Here is a 14,029-nt window from a genome sequence, read left to right as displayed (position 1 = left end):
TTTGTAATCGATTAATCTAGCACTTAATCGATCGATTAATCGGATAAAAAAATGTTGTGTGTGTTTTTAAACAATCAAAACAAATAATGCATAACGAAAATGAAGAGGAAAAGCAATTTAATTTATTAATATGCACAACAGGTTTCATGCTGTACATCAAAGTAAATATCTGTTTTATGTAGATTTCTACACCTGCAGCATTTACCATTAGGCTACTAACAAATAATATATAATTTCTGGGGTGAGCCTATTTGCTATGGTAACCTTGTGTGTGTGTGTGTGTGTGTGTGTGTGTGTGTGTGTGTGTGTGTGTGTGTGTGTGTGTGTGTGGACTGGTAATCATCACGTTATGGGGACAAAATGTCCCCACAAAGATAGCAATATCCGAAATCCTCATCCTTGTGGGGACATTTTTAGGTCCCCATGAGGAAAACATCTTATAAATCAGACTAAGTGATGTTTTTTGAAAATGTAAAATTGCAGAATGTCTCTTGTGAGGGTTAGGTTTAGGGGCAGGGGCAGTGTAGGGGGATAGAATATACGGTATGTACGGTATAAAAACCATTACGCATATGGAAAGTCCCCATAAAAGATGAAAACACTACATGTGTGTGTGTGTGTGTGTGTGTGTGTGTGTGTGTGTGTGTGTGTGTGTGTGTGTGTGTGTGTGTGTGTGTGTGTGTGTGTGTGTGTGTGTGTGTGTGTGTGTGTGTGTGTGTGTGTGTGTGTTTGTTTGTTTATATTACATTGTGGGGACCAAATGTCCCCACTAGGATAGTAAAACCTGAGATCACCTACACAATATAAATGGATTCAGGGCTCGACATTAATGCTTGTCCGGGACAAGTGGATTTTTTGAAGGGGCAAGTGAAAAACAATTTTACTTGCCCGACGGACAAGTATCCTGGTTAAAACGTCAAAACAAAAAATAACTAGGGAATCACCAAAGTGCAAGAATGATTCTGCATTCAGTTAGTGTAAGTGGCGATCGATAGTGGATAATAAAAATCGAACTGACGTTAACAAGGTTGTGCTGTTGAGGCTCGAGCAGCCTCTCGAGGAGAAAATCGAAAACAAATATGCGCCGCTCACACACAGAAACTCAGTAAACATACACAGTTAAAATTGTGCAGTTTTTATATTTATAACATATGATACAGTTAAGCAACATCACACTAACAAGAGTGTTGTTTTCCTGAATACCGTCACGACTGAAAATGACACTGATTTCATGCACCAGCTCCATAAACAATTAATTAACATTAAGTCACTTACATTTTAGAAGGAATATGGACTGTTTTTGTTCTATTTCAGCAGCGAAAATAGTTCCAACAAATATCACAGCAGAACCGTAACGCATCTCACAGCAATAGTGTGTGTTAGTGAATGATTCAGCGTTTTAATTAATCGGTTGAATCAAAGATTCAATGGCCTATTCGTAAACGACCGCCAAATTCTTGAATGATTCAGCCGTTTCACTGAATCGAGTCAATGACTCGCTCATTAAGACGGTCACATGCTGCCACCTACTGGTGGTTTAGTTTCATCTTTCCAACATTTCTTATTTATTCAAAAATATTTAAAATAATCTCATAACATTGTTTAATGCAATTGTAATTTTTCAGTGTAAATGATTTAATTTGATTGGTAACAACCTATAGTGTCTTATTCTAATTTAATTTATAGATCAAATTTAAGAATATAAAAGGAAAGCTGAAGCATATCCTATATTAAATAAGATTATGGAAAAATGCCCTTTATAAAAAGGTACAAATATGAGAAATATGCATATTTAAATATGTCAAAGCTGATTAAACACTGGTGAGAATATTGCTTCAGAATAGATTATTTTCAAAAAAAATCCGGACAAGCAAATGTTTTACTCGGACAAGTGAATGACAGATTTACTTGTCCGAAGGACAAGCATGTGAACAGGCTTAATGTCGAGCCCTGGGATTCATAAACATACTAAATTATGTTTTTTTTTTCCTGTGATGGGTAGGTTTAGGACAAGGGGCAGTGTAGGGGGATAGAATTTACAGTTGCTTCATTGCAGTTTGGTACGGCAGAAATACACACATTAGTTTTCAATAGAACGCTGCATTTGGCTTGCATCACTTGCATTGCGGTGCATTTTAGGTGAAGCATCCATTCGAAAAATCGCGTCACAACATCATGTCCCGGTGTATACAGTGAACGCATGCTGAAATTATTGTTGCGTGGCTACATAAAAGTTTAAGCATATGTGATGCATTGCCGCGATTGGTCTGACTGGCGTGTGAGAGAGACGAGGGTGTATGCGTGTGCGTGTGTGTGTGTTTGTGTGTGTGTGTGTGAAGGGGTTCTTTTTTTTAGGGGAAATACTCTCTTGCGATTGAACGTGAATACGTTTACTACTTAAAAACATCAAAGCTAAACATCATATCTAGTCAAACCGCATCACAACATCGTTACAAATACAGTATGAGATTAAAATCAGCGAACATCAATGTATAGGCTTAGGCTACGTTACCATTGAAGTCCTACCGCTGTGAAATGCCAGGTCTACTTTGCAGTAGACACATTGCACCTTGTTCTCTTCTTTTTTAAGAATGTAATGATCCCAAACTTTAGACATTCTCTGCCGTTTATGAACATCTTTACTCTCTGCCATCGCGCCAACTAAATTCAAAATGTATCACGCGCTATGGTGTGCTTCCTGAACATTGAACAGCGGTCCGTGCGAATCAGATCCCTGCGCGTATGGTGCGCATCATAGGTATTTAACAAGGCTTCGAGGCAGAATTTTTGCCTCGAGGAATTTTTGTAATCGAGTTAATCGAGTAACTCGATGAATCGTTTCAGCCCTAGATTTGATTTGATTTATTAGACAACATAATAGTGGAAATACACTCATTTGTCAAGGATAGCACAATAAAGTTTAAACAAAACTTGTTTCCATTGTGGTCCTTGCTGTAAAGCTCACTCCTGGTGACAGGTTATAAAGGCATTGCATACTATTATGATCAGTGTTGGGCACGTTAAAAAAGTAATTAGTTATAGTTACTTGTTGCTACTTAAAAATAGTAACTGAGTTAGTAACTGAGTTACATCATTATAAAAGTAACTAATTACCAGGGAAAGTAACTACTGAGTTACTTTTTTTTTTTACTTGGATGCCCCCAATATTAAATATGTTAAATGAATGAATTGGACACTAAATAGAATAAATTATTATTATAAAACATTGTACATTAATGTACACTATTGTAATGTTGCTGTGGGACAATGTGAGACACCTATCAAATTCAATACATTATTGAAAATATTATCAGTAGACCTACTGTAGTGTAAATATTGTGTAAATATTATCAGTACTAAACTACTCCTTTGGTAGTGGAGCTCACGTTATCACCTGGGTTTTTAGCCACTAATTTTGTGGCGGCATGTGATGATGATGTGAGGCGCTTCATTAGATTAGAATTACTTGCCACCGCCGTGGAGAGACTCTTTCTTCCTGGGCATAAGTTGCACGTTACATAAACATTCTTACCTTTCACCTCAACGAGGGAAAAGTAGCGCTAATACTTCCAGTTTGCGAAAGCTGCCTTTGAAGTCGTTGGACTTGGTGTGTGTGACTGACTGTGCATATGATATGCGTGTGTAAGTGCGTGTGTGTGTGAGAACTCAACCACTATCAATCTCAACCTTGTCTCCCACCAATCATCATCAGTTATGTGTTCCACCCCACCCACCCCCCAACTCGCATGGCATGCACGCCCGCACACACACACACACACCAATCCGAGAAAAAAAAAAACACGTTGCAGGTCCGACTGACTTTTTTTCCTCAGTAACGCTAACGGCGTTGTAACGGGAGAAACAGTAATTAGTTTGATTACTCGTTACTGAAAAAAAATAATTCCGTTAGTAACGCCGTTTACCTATAACGCCGTTATTCCCAACACTGATTATGTTTACAACACAACATTACAAACACACATTTCCAAAATTGACATCACAATTAATCATCCACCCAAAAACAACTAATACAAATTCATTATTAAAACAACCTATCTAATAGCCAACTTTTAACTTTCATACTAAATCCAACCATATTTGACATACCTTTTACATCTAGAGGCAACTTATTCCACTCTCGGGCCCCTGATTATTCGAAAGATCTACAACCGTACATTGTTTTAAAAGGACATAACGTGATATCCAGTAGACTCTGCATTATAACAATGTTTCTCACATACCCTAGAAAAATACATATTAAAGTATGTAGGAGCTCTTTTATTAATTATCTTGTGTACCATCTTTAATTTAAGGTGTACAACTCTGCTTTATATAGGTAACCACTAGGGGTGTAACGATACACCTATGCCACGGTTTGCTGTGGAGTCATGGTTCATGGCAAGTTAAAAACACTAGATTCACTTTTAACTTAATAACAATAACAACAGTAACTTTATACATTGGCTTCACGCTTTCTTTAGGGCAGTTAGCATACCTGAGTAAACTCAAATGAAATAAATGCCTCAACTGTAGACTAGTCAGAAATAATCTACTCATTTTACCATTTAGCATAATGTTTAAAAAAAACAAGCATTTCATAAAAATTGATGACACACACAAGTAATGTCCCACTGTAGCCTAGGGGTGTGACGATAGGGCAATATCGCGGTAATGAGATGCCTACCGCGGTGTGAGGTCATCACCGGCACTTTTTTTTTGCTGCGGTGAAAGTAACAGGAGTGCATATATGGTTTTTAATACACAATAATCATTGCTTATAATTTACTGTCTTCTGTGAGTCCTTTGTTCAAGGGCTTCTGGAGAAAAAAACCTTTCTGAGCAAGGGAGGGACAGTCCATTAAACATATGGGGGATTTATTTTGTGTGTGTGTCTGATTATTATTAATTAACTGCTAGGTTTCTGTACTTGTGATTAGGGATGCTCATATTAACCGTTAACCGAAAGTATGATTTTTTTTTTGGAGAAACTGTGCGCGCTGTGCGGTCAGCGGAGGCTCGCGCTGCAGAGCCAGACGAAAGTATAATATAAGCAAGGCTTGAGAGGGTGTTTTCTGCACGGGTCTAACTGTCAACAGGCTGCACTCCAGACTAACCCACATCACTTAGACATGTTACTTTAAAAAAAAAGAAAAAAGGTGTGGATTGAGGTAGGCCTGCTATTTTTATTTGACGGAAAAAACTATTCTGGTTCTCCAAAGCTTCAAACGGATTCAGTGTTTTTTTTTCTTCCGTTTTGTCATCTTAATTTGGTAATTATTTAAGTGAAAATTTTTTAGTGTAGGCCTATTTATTTTATGCTTATTATTTATATTTTATTCAGTTTTTTCTCTGTTATCAGAAACGCTGCAGGTGCGTGAAATGTTGATAATGTGAATCCAGGTTCTGTTGTTGTTGTTGAGCTGTTCAGTATGCTGCTGTTTGCACAGTAAAATAAACCAGTGAAAAAAAGACATTCATCAATTGTATTTTTATTTAATGCCAATTCAATATTATAATCTTATCAGTTAACGGTTAATAATCGGATAATGAGCAGCGGTTGTTGGCCGAAATGAGCATCCCTGCTTGTGATGTTTACAGATAATGTTCAATTAAATACAAACACAGGCATAAAAGACAAAAGCATATCGTTAACAGTTGGAGTTAGATTTTAATTGCAAGTAGCGATTTTAAAGAAAGAAAAAAAACACTTCATTGTTTGTGAATTGCCATCCAGTTTCCATATATTAATAATGACACTAATAACCAAGTATATGTGGATGTGACAGTGATGATTTTTGTTTCTTACAGAAAGCTCACCGAACCCATTGGCAGAAGTGAACCCTAAATCACATGCACAGCCCAAGAGCAGAACCACTGATGGTGAGTCCTTCCATCCATCCATCCATCCATCCATCCATCCATCCATCTCAATCCAATCCAATAATAAACCACATTTTATAATATTGTGCATGAGCCAGAGTCACTAGAAGAGCCCAAACATGATATCTGTGACCTTTGACCCGTTTTGACCCAAGTCTCTCTCTTGAGTTTCACACGGCTGCATAATTCTGGTTTCTCTCCTGGTTGCCACAGCAACAGTGAGTCTGACAGTAATTGGGCCACTGTGCTGGAGAGGTGAGGGAGGTGAACTTTAACCCCTGGGGGTCAGACGCCACAGTCCCACCTGAAGTGGCTCTGCATTGCTGTGATTAGACACTTGACCCGCATTCCTCTGAGAGAGAATAAGTGGGATCTGAATAAAAACAAGCCCGTCCGAGTCGCCTGACCCCCTCATGTCCGGAGGGCAGCCGTAGCGTCTGACAGCCTGTGCGTGTCATGCGGCGTTTGAGCCACAATGGCTGAATCTGCAGCGAGGAGCTGAAGTGGCCTCTGGCACTGTGCTGCGACTTCATCTAATTAAGCCACGGGGAGGCAAACGGCTGGAGTCGGAGAGCGAACGGACCTTGAGTTATCTGCCCATCTTGATGCCTATAACAAGCATCTTATTCTGATATATTATTTCTGATGAAGCTCCCAAAGAGTGTGTGTGTGTGTGTGTGTGTGTGTGTGTGTGTGTGTGTGTGTGTGTGTGTGTGTGTGTGTGTGTGTGTGTGTGTGTGTGTGTGTGTGTGTGTGTGTGTGTGTGTGTGTGTGTGTGTGTGTGTGTGTGTGTGTGTGTGTGTGTGTGTGTGTGTGTGTGTGTGTGCCTGAATGAACGATGCTTCTCAACCCTGTAAAGCCTGACATATGAAATAATAGTCAGACAAATGCATATAAATATCAGTTGTTGCTCTATATCTTCCAATAATATTTTCCAATAATCATAGTAAGATGATATTTAAAAGCCTAATTGTGGAAGGCAAAACTCATAATGCAATGCAATGATGACTGACCAAATAAACATTTCTCAAAAGCCTGAGCGATCATATTTGATAGTCACATTTTAGCATGATTTTTCTAAAAAAAATTATGTATGGATAATCAAGTAAACAACTTCAGTTCAGTAAGTGTTCATCTTGAAATATTACTAACAATATAAAAAATATTCTTATGTTTACTTTATAAAAAACAGTTAAGATTTCACAGTAAAAAGACAAGTGAACCACAAGCTGAAGTTTATACAGTTATACTAAAAGGCATTTTACCTGCTAAAAAAAGTACAGTTTTCAATGTATTAATATAATGCAGTATGCTTTATAGGAATACAATCAACTTGACTTGCATCCTATAGTGAAATGTAAAATGTTGGACAGCGGTTGATTTTCTCTAATGATTGACAGATGGTTTGAGAGGTCAACTGACAAAAAAAATCTTTATTAGTTTGAAGAAATATCACCAAGACAAACATTAATTTCTTTCCTTTGGAATAACGTGAAATCGTTCGCAATAAGATCGGGATCATGTATTGGGGAAGGAAATGGGTCGATTTTGATTTCACGTCGACTTTAACAGTCAAGACTCGCTCTGCTAGTTCACGTATGCACAAATTCTCTCTCGTCGACAGTTTTCACACTTTGATTGTTTTGATTGATTGGTCCAAACCAGAGGTCGATTCCACTTCTTTTAGCATTTTAGCAAGCGTCCACTGTAGCTAAGACTCCTGTTTAGAAGATACAATATTAGAGTACTGTTCACTTCACTTTTTATGTTTTTGTCAGATTTTTACCACCAAAAACAAACACACTCAAAACTGGCAAGTGCAGTGGTTCTCAACCGGGGTGCCTCAGTGATCCTCTAGGGGGGCTGCAAGATAACTTAAAATAAATTAATTTTCAATTAATAAATTCATGAATTTTATTATTAATACGTTAAATGAAAAAAATTGTGGACACTCGTACGTATTCTGTGATTGTTTCGGAGCAGCCCAATCCATTTCTTATCGCGCTGTATGAAATACAGACTTAACGGTGGCTCAAAACACCCAACCGATTCATGAACACAGGATACGTAAACTGCATCTCTCAGTTGGATAAGAAAACCATTGTCGCTAATAAAGTTTTGATGTATTCGTACATTAGGCACGCGTGAGTCCGTTATTATTGATGCATATTACACCAAAAGTCTATGAGCGCTCTCGGCTCACTGATCACTATAACATCATATTTCTTCATGAACACAGTCAAAATGAATGTGCTGTGAGTGTTTTATAACGACTGACGCTAGAGGTCGCAGCCTTTAGCCTCCTTGTTAGAGAATCGACTCTCATGCACCGGACCCGGGTTCGAGTCCCGCTTAGAGCGGGCAGTTCGATCAGGAGGGGTTACATTGGTGCCGTGACTCGGATGGGAGTGTGGTTTAGGGGGGTGAATGTAACGGAGGCCAGCTAGTAGTTACTGTGCGAGTAAACCTCACTCATCTTATCTCAAGAGATGCTCTAGTGACTGACACTAGAAGGTTGTATGCAGCCTTTAGCCTCCTTGTTAGAGAATCTGACTCTCATGCCGGCAGACCCGGGTTTGAGTCCCGCTTAGAGCGGGCGGTTCGATCAGGAGGGGTTACATTGGGATCAGACGCTCCAAACATAGACACGATTGCTTGTTCTGACAGAGGAACTGAGTTTCCACATTTTTCATTTTTATTTTAGTGTGTTTAATACTATATATTAATAATATATTTCTGAATGGATCCATATAATAGCATGCAGTCGTTTGGCATCTCCTGCGGTCTTGCTTGGTATGGCAGGTTGGCTTATTTAAGTTACTGTATAAGTTACTGTATGTTTGCAAAAAGGTTTAAATCTATCTTGAATTCATTTGGTTTAAAAAAGTTGAAAAGTAATAACACTAGAATACAAGTGAATAAAAAAGGTTGTGGGGGCTTGTAGAATTGATTCGGAGAGGAGTGGGTAATAAAGGGTGGAGAACCACTGGGCGAGAGAAAGCAATGAGAAATGCATTCTATCATAGACAAATTGCATGTCACAATTTCACACCATATCAAGTCACCATTATTTCTATACTGCATTATACAGTACAGACTGTTTCAAAGCAGCTTTACAGTAATAAATAACATGAGAATAACACGATCAATGTGGCAAACTTCATCAAATATGAGACAAATTCAAATTCTGCTATAAAGTAGCTCTGAACAGACAATAGTGTCCTTATGCAGCTCGAGTCAGTTTATTGCTGATTCAGTTCAGTTCAATAACTGTCAATGTTGCAAAATTTGCCAATTATGAAACCACTTCAATTCAGCTATAAAGAAGTGTCGTTATTCAGCTCAATTCAGTTCAAGTTTTGTACTCATCCGATAGTGTCAGTGTAATCAAATCAAATCAGATATTACTGAAACCAAACCAAATGAGCTAGGGTCTAGTGTGAAGGGGCTGACTTGAGGAAGAGGGAGCTCGGTGGGTGAGTGAGTGTTTGTTTTTAGAGCAGAAATTAGATAAATTGTAATGCCACAGGCCAACACAGTTTCATCTGTGCTCCTCTGCAAATGAACAGCACTAGCTGAGCCAACATGAGCGCCTGGGCTGTGTTTCCAGCATTTTAGGAAGCACTTCGTCATGTCTGAGCCAAAATGGCCGTCGGGCGGCGGTGAAAGCCAGCTGGGATGTACAGCCGCGATTGGGCCAATATGGCTGCAGGACAGGTATCAAAGTCTTCGGGGACAGACGGTGCATTTTCAGCCAGGATGGCTTGCGGCTGCTGATATGTCCTTTGTCAATGAAATGCTGGAAAGGAAACTGGGCTGTGGACGGCAGCTCGCCTCCGTCACCGCCCCAATTAGAGCTGACGTGCCGAGAGGAGAGAACAACGGATGAAAGAGACGAGTGTTTTTACCGCAGTAATTCCCACCGCAATTCATCACAAAGACAAGATCCCCTTTCCTCCTCTTGTGAAGAACGAGAGAGTGAAAACAGACGCGCTGAGCGGAGCTGCAGTGGCCCTAATATGTCGTTTTTGCTGAGACCGCCGCTGTGTGAAACTGCCCTCTGACAGCCGAGAGACTTGCCCTCACAGCCACAACAACAAAAGAGCAGTAATGACATGTCAAACAAAACCAAACAACTTCCATTTATTTCCCACATAAAGCAACAATGTTAAATTATTTGTTACTTTTTTTTTATTAGGAGTAACATTAATGTAATATGCTACTTGAAAAAAAGTTAAATTCCCCCAAAACACTGGAAACACTTGGGTGAATGTCCAACCACACAATTAATATTAATCAAAATCTCAATTTTGTTATTTATTATTACGTTTCACACTGAAAACTTGAGCTTCGCGTCAGCGTAACTACACGGCGAGTGTATTCACACTGGAAGCAGTTGTACAGCGTCACAGCAGCGGCTCCAGAGCTACATATAAGTGAGCATTTCTTTGCAAAGACAACTATATTTGTTTTTAGAAATTGGTCATTTATAATTGTTAACATGGGGAGGTGTGCAACATTTGCATGTAAATGGTAAACAACAATCACAACCAAGAAAACAGCTCTGATCATGTCATACTTCGATATGTTTACAAGAGAGCAAACTGTGGATATAAAACAAAATGCACACTCTGATTTGATTTGGCTAGTGCTAGAACATACCTGTCTGTGTAAGCCTATTACATAATAAACTAAAACTTAAGTTAATATATCATATTTTCTGGCTGTTTACTTAAGTTTTTGATAATACACCAAATTTTTACCCAAACTGAATAATTAAAAACAAGTTTAAATGGGTAAATCTTCTATAAATATTTTTGATTCTTCATTTTCTTTTCTGACATACTCCAGTTCTTGTTAAATTACACACTATACATGTTTATTCTGTGCATTTTTAACACTTTTTGTGGGAAATCATATTTATTTTGTCCATCAAAACCGCGACTCGAGGGAGTTTATTGAGTGTGAGCAGCGCAGCAAAAATAGACTTTATATGTTCATCATATAAAGCGATCGTGTCTCTTCAGAAAATGTGGAATAAACCGCTCAATTCATATGGGTTAGTTTTACAATCTCTTTATGAACTTTTTTTAAGTGGTAAAGTGGAGAGATGGAAATCTCTCAGATTTCATTAAAAAGATCTTCGTTTGTGTTCCGAAGATGAACGAAAGTCTTATGGGTTTGGAACGACATGAGGTTAAGTAATTAATGACAGAATTTTCATTTTTGGGTGAACTATCCTTTTATGCTGTTGTGGATTTGGGACTATTATCATTTGTGGAGCAAAAATACATGAAGCAACTGGCAAGATTGCGTCTAAAATATAAATTGCTAAGTTTACCTTAATTTTTATCGCACTGTTCAGCAATATCCCTCACAATCACGCTGTCGGTCTGAATGTCATCACGGCTGTCTGATACAGTATGTGCGCTCAAATAAACTTCTCTCTCTTGTTCTCTTGTTTGTAGTTAAAATGACCAGCCTGGTGTGTTTGTGTTTCTCTTTGAGAGAGCGAGAGCTGACGGGAGTGTGAAAGGGCAGATAATCAGGAATAGCTAATCCACGTCTCTTGGGCAGTTGAGGGCGTTCAGGATTCTTCTGTGGTGTTTAGAGCACTGTCAGCAACACACACACACACAGTCCTACACTAACCTCTCCTCTCTGCCTCTTTTCTCCTCTCTATCGCTCTCATATTATCCAGTTTCTAAACACCCTCCGTTCGCTGTGCTTCACACACATGGGTACATGCGGAGTACGCTACTACAGTACGTGCTACTGACTGTTTTGCTTTGTTTCATATCAAACTAATAATAAATTCTATGCCAGAAGGTGTTTTTTTGTATTCCACAGTGCTGCTTTTTGTCTTTTTTTTCTGTAAGCATGCTCTAGAAGGATGATGGTTGTGCATAAGCCTCGGGTCTTTTGCAGCGTCATTTTTAGAACGCTGTTAAAAGAAGTTAAACTTTTATAAAACATTCCTCGAGACCTTGCGTTTTTACACTGCCCTGCATCTCATGTTTCAAGTGCAAAAAAACCCCAAACATTTAAATCGCATAAATTAAAAGGATAGTTCACCCAAAAATGAAAATTCTATCATCATTTACTCTCCCTCAAGTTGTTCCAAACCTGTATGAGTTTCTTTGTTCTGCTGAACACAAAAGAAGATATTTTGAAGAATGTTTGTAACAAAGCAGATAGAGCAACCATTGACTACCATAGTATTTTTTCCCTATTATAGTAGTCAATGGTTGCTCTATCTGCTTTGTTACAAACATTCTTCAAAATATCTTATTTTGTGTTCAGCAGAACAAAGAGACTCATACAGGTTTGGAACAACTTGAGGGTGAGTAAATGAAGACATTTAACATTTTTGGGTGAACTATCCCTTTAAATGGCTTAATGTATTAGAACAGTGATACAAAGTTCCCATTGGGAAAACCCATAATGAATTCAGCTTTGCATGTTGTGTTCATACTCTGGGCTCATCTACTTGTCTGTAAGTATGCATCATGGGACATGTTAAATGTGCCAATTTAATAAACATGCATTATTTACGTTGTATATGAATCATGTTTCCAATTGAGAACCCAACACAATATCAAAGTATGTCCTTAACGTTGTGCATACAAATTGTTTAGGTCTTTGCATTTCATGGTAATATTAATACATTGCATAATATCAAAGACTTTATATGTAGGAAGACGGTGCACTTCGATTACTATGGGAGAAAGTCCCAACGCCCCAAAGCCCAATATGGCGGAATATGTCCACCTTCTAAATGAAAGAGCCAATCATTGATTAGTAAAGTCATCGCGTCACTGCAGAGTCGTTAATAGCTCCAGTTGCTATAGAAACAGGCAGTGTTCTGAGACACACGTTAAGAATTGACCTAACGGTAAGCCCCGCCCCCCCTTAGTTACTGTTGCTAACTCGGACAAACAAACAGAGTTGCTAACAGTCTTTATGTGGCGTTCACACCGGACGCGATTCGCGCGAATAATTTGCGCTAATCGCGCGAAGGTGGACGCGTGTACATTTTGAGTTTACTCGCGCGAATCGCGCGTGAAATTCGCGCGAATCGCGTGTGACATTTACTGCACAACAGATGCGAATTCGCGTCATGGGCGGGGCTTCCGCCAGCAGCTCGTCTCGTTGAGAAATGGCTGACATGGGCTGTGTTTACATGTCTTTTTTTTTGTTCATATCTACTGTTAATGTGTGACAAAACGTAGTTTTAAGACTTTTTCAGTCGATAATGTAGTTGTTTAAAGCTCAAATCTGTGGTTTATTTACATAAACAGTGCCTATTTGAACATTTTATCTGCCGTTGTCGGAGCTGTGAGCTCCAGCGGACAGCGCGCTCAGCGCACGTGAAAGCCGGCGAGGGCAACCTTTCCTCGGCCAGTCCTTCTGCCGTCTCCCGCTGGCTCTGATGTCTCTGTGGTGTGTCTCGAGCTATAATTCGTCTTGTAACGGCCGATCTTTGGTCTCATGGATCTATAATTTGTTCCCTGGCAAATCGTTTAGGCTGAGGGCAAAGATAAGTTTCATTACTTTATATTTTTTGGCTATAACTGTACGTTGCAGTTGTAACGTTAGCCTACTAGCACTGACTTTGAATGTTTGACTGCATTGTTGCTTTGTTTCATGTATAGCTTGTTGTACATTACTGATACTTTTGTATTATTGATCATACATAAACTTGCATTTAACAAAAAGAGACTGGGTTGTGTTTCATGTAATTTAATGTTATCACAGTGATAATCATATTGTCTGAACCAGATATCAATATACAGATTTTCTCTTCATTGTTGTCACTACTAGAGCAAGCTCCTGATTGGTTAACGCGGCGCGAAATATCCGCCAAAGTTCAGATTTTTCAACTTGAGCGTTTCGCGCGATTCACGCGATTCGCGCGAATCGCGCGTTCAAAACGCTCAAGTCGCGTCCTTCTCGCCGCCTCAATCGCGCGAATCGCGCGAATCTCGCCGCCTCATTCGCGCGAATCGCGCCGCAGAATGCCATTTCGCGTCTCTGCATTGACTTAACATGTAAATCACTCGCGCGAATCGCGTCCGGTGTGAACGCAACATTAGGCTCCGATCACACAGAACGCGTTTTTGCAGCGAGAGGCGCCTTTTTTTTAATA

General features: G+C 39.2%; 1 protein-coding gene across 1 annotated transcript in view; it reads left to right on the top strand.

Annotated features, from left to right (window-relative positions):
- Window positions 1-14,029, top strand: part of spock1 (SPARC (osteonectin), cwcv and kazal like domains proteoglycan 1) — a 338,493-nt gene that overhangs the window by 229,155 nt on the left and 95,309 nt on the right. Inside the window, exon 4 of the mRNA XM_079839582.1 lies at window positions 5,809-5,880. The gene's annotated coding sequence lies outside the window, so the exon portion shown is untranslated. The remainder of the gene's footprint in view (window positions 1-5,808; window positions 5,881-14,029) is intronic.

Source organism: Gobio gobio, assembly GCF_949357685.1.
Source record: "Gobio gobio genome assembly, chromosome: 16".
Taxonomy (NCBI): Eukaryota; Metazoa; Chordata; class Actinopteri; order Cypriniformes; family Gobionidae; genus Gobio; species Gobio gobio.
Note: the sequence above shows the minus strand (reverse complement) of the source record. Positions and strands in the feature narration are given on the sequence as shown.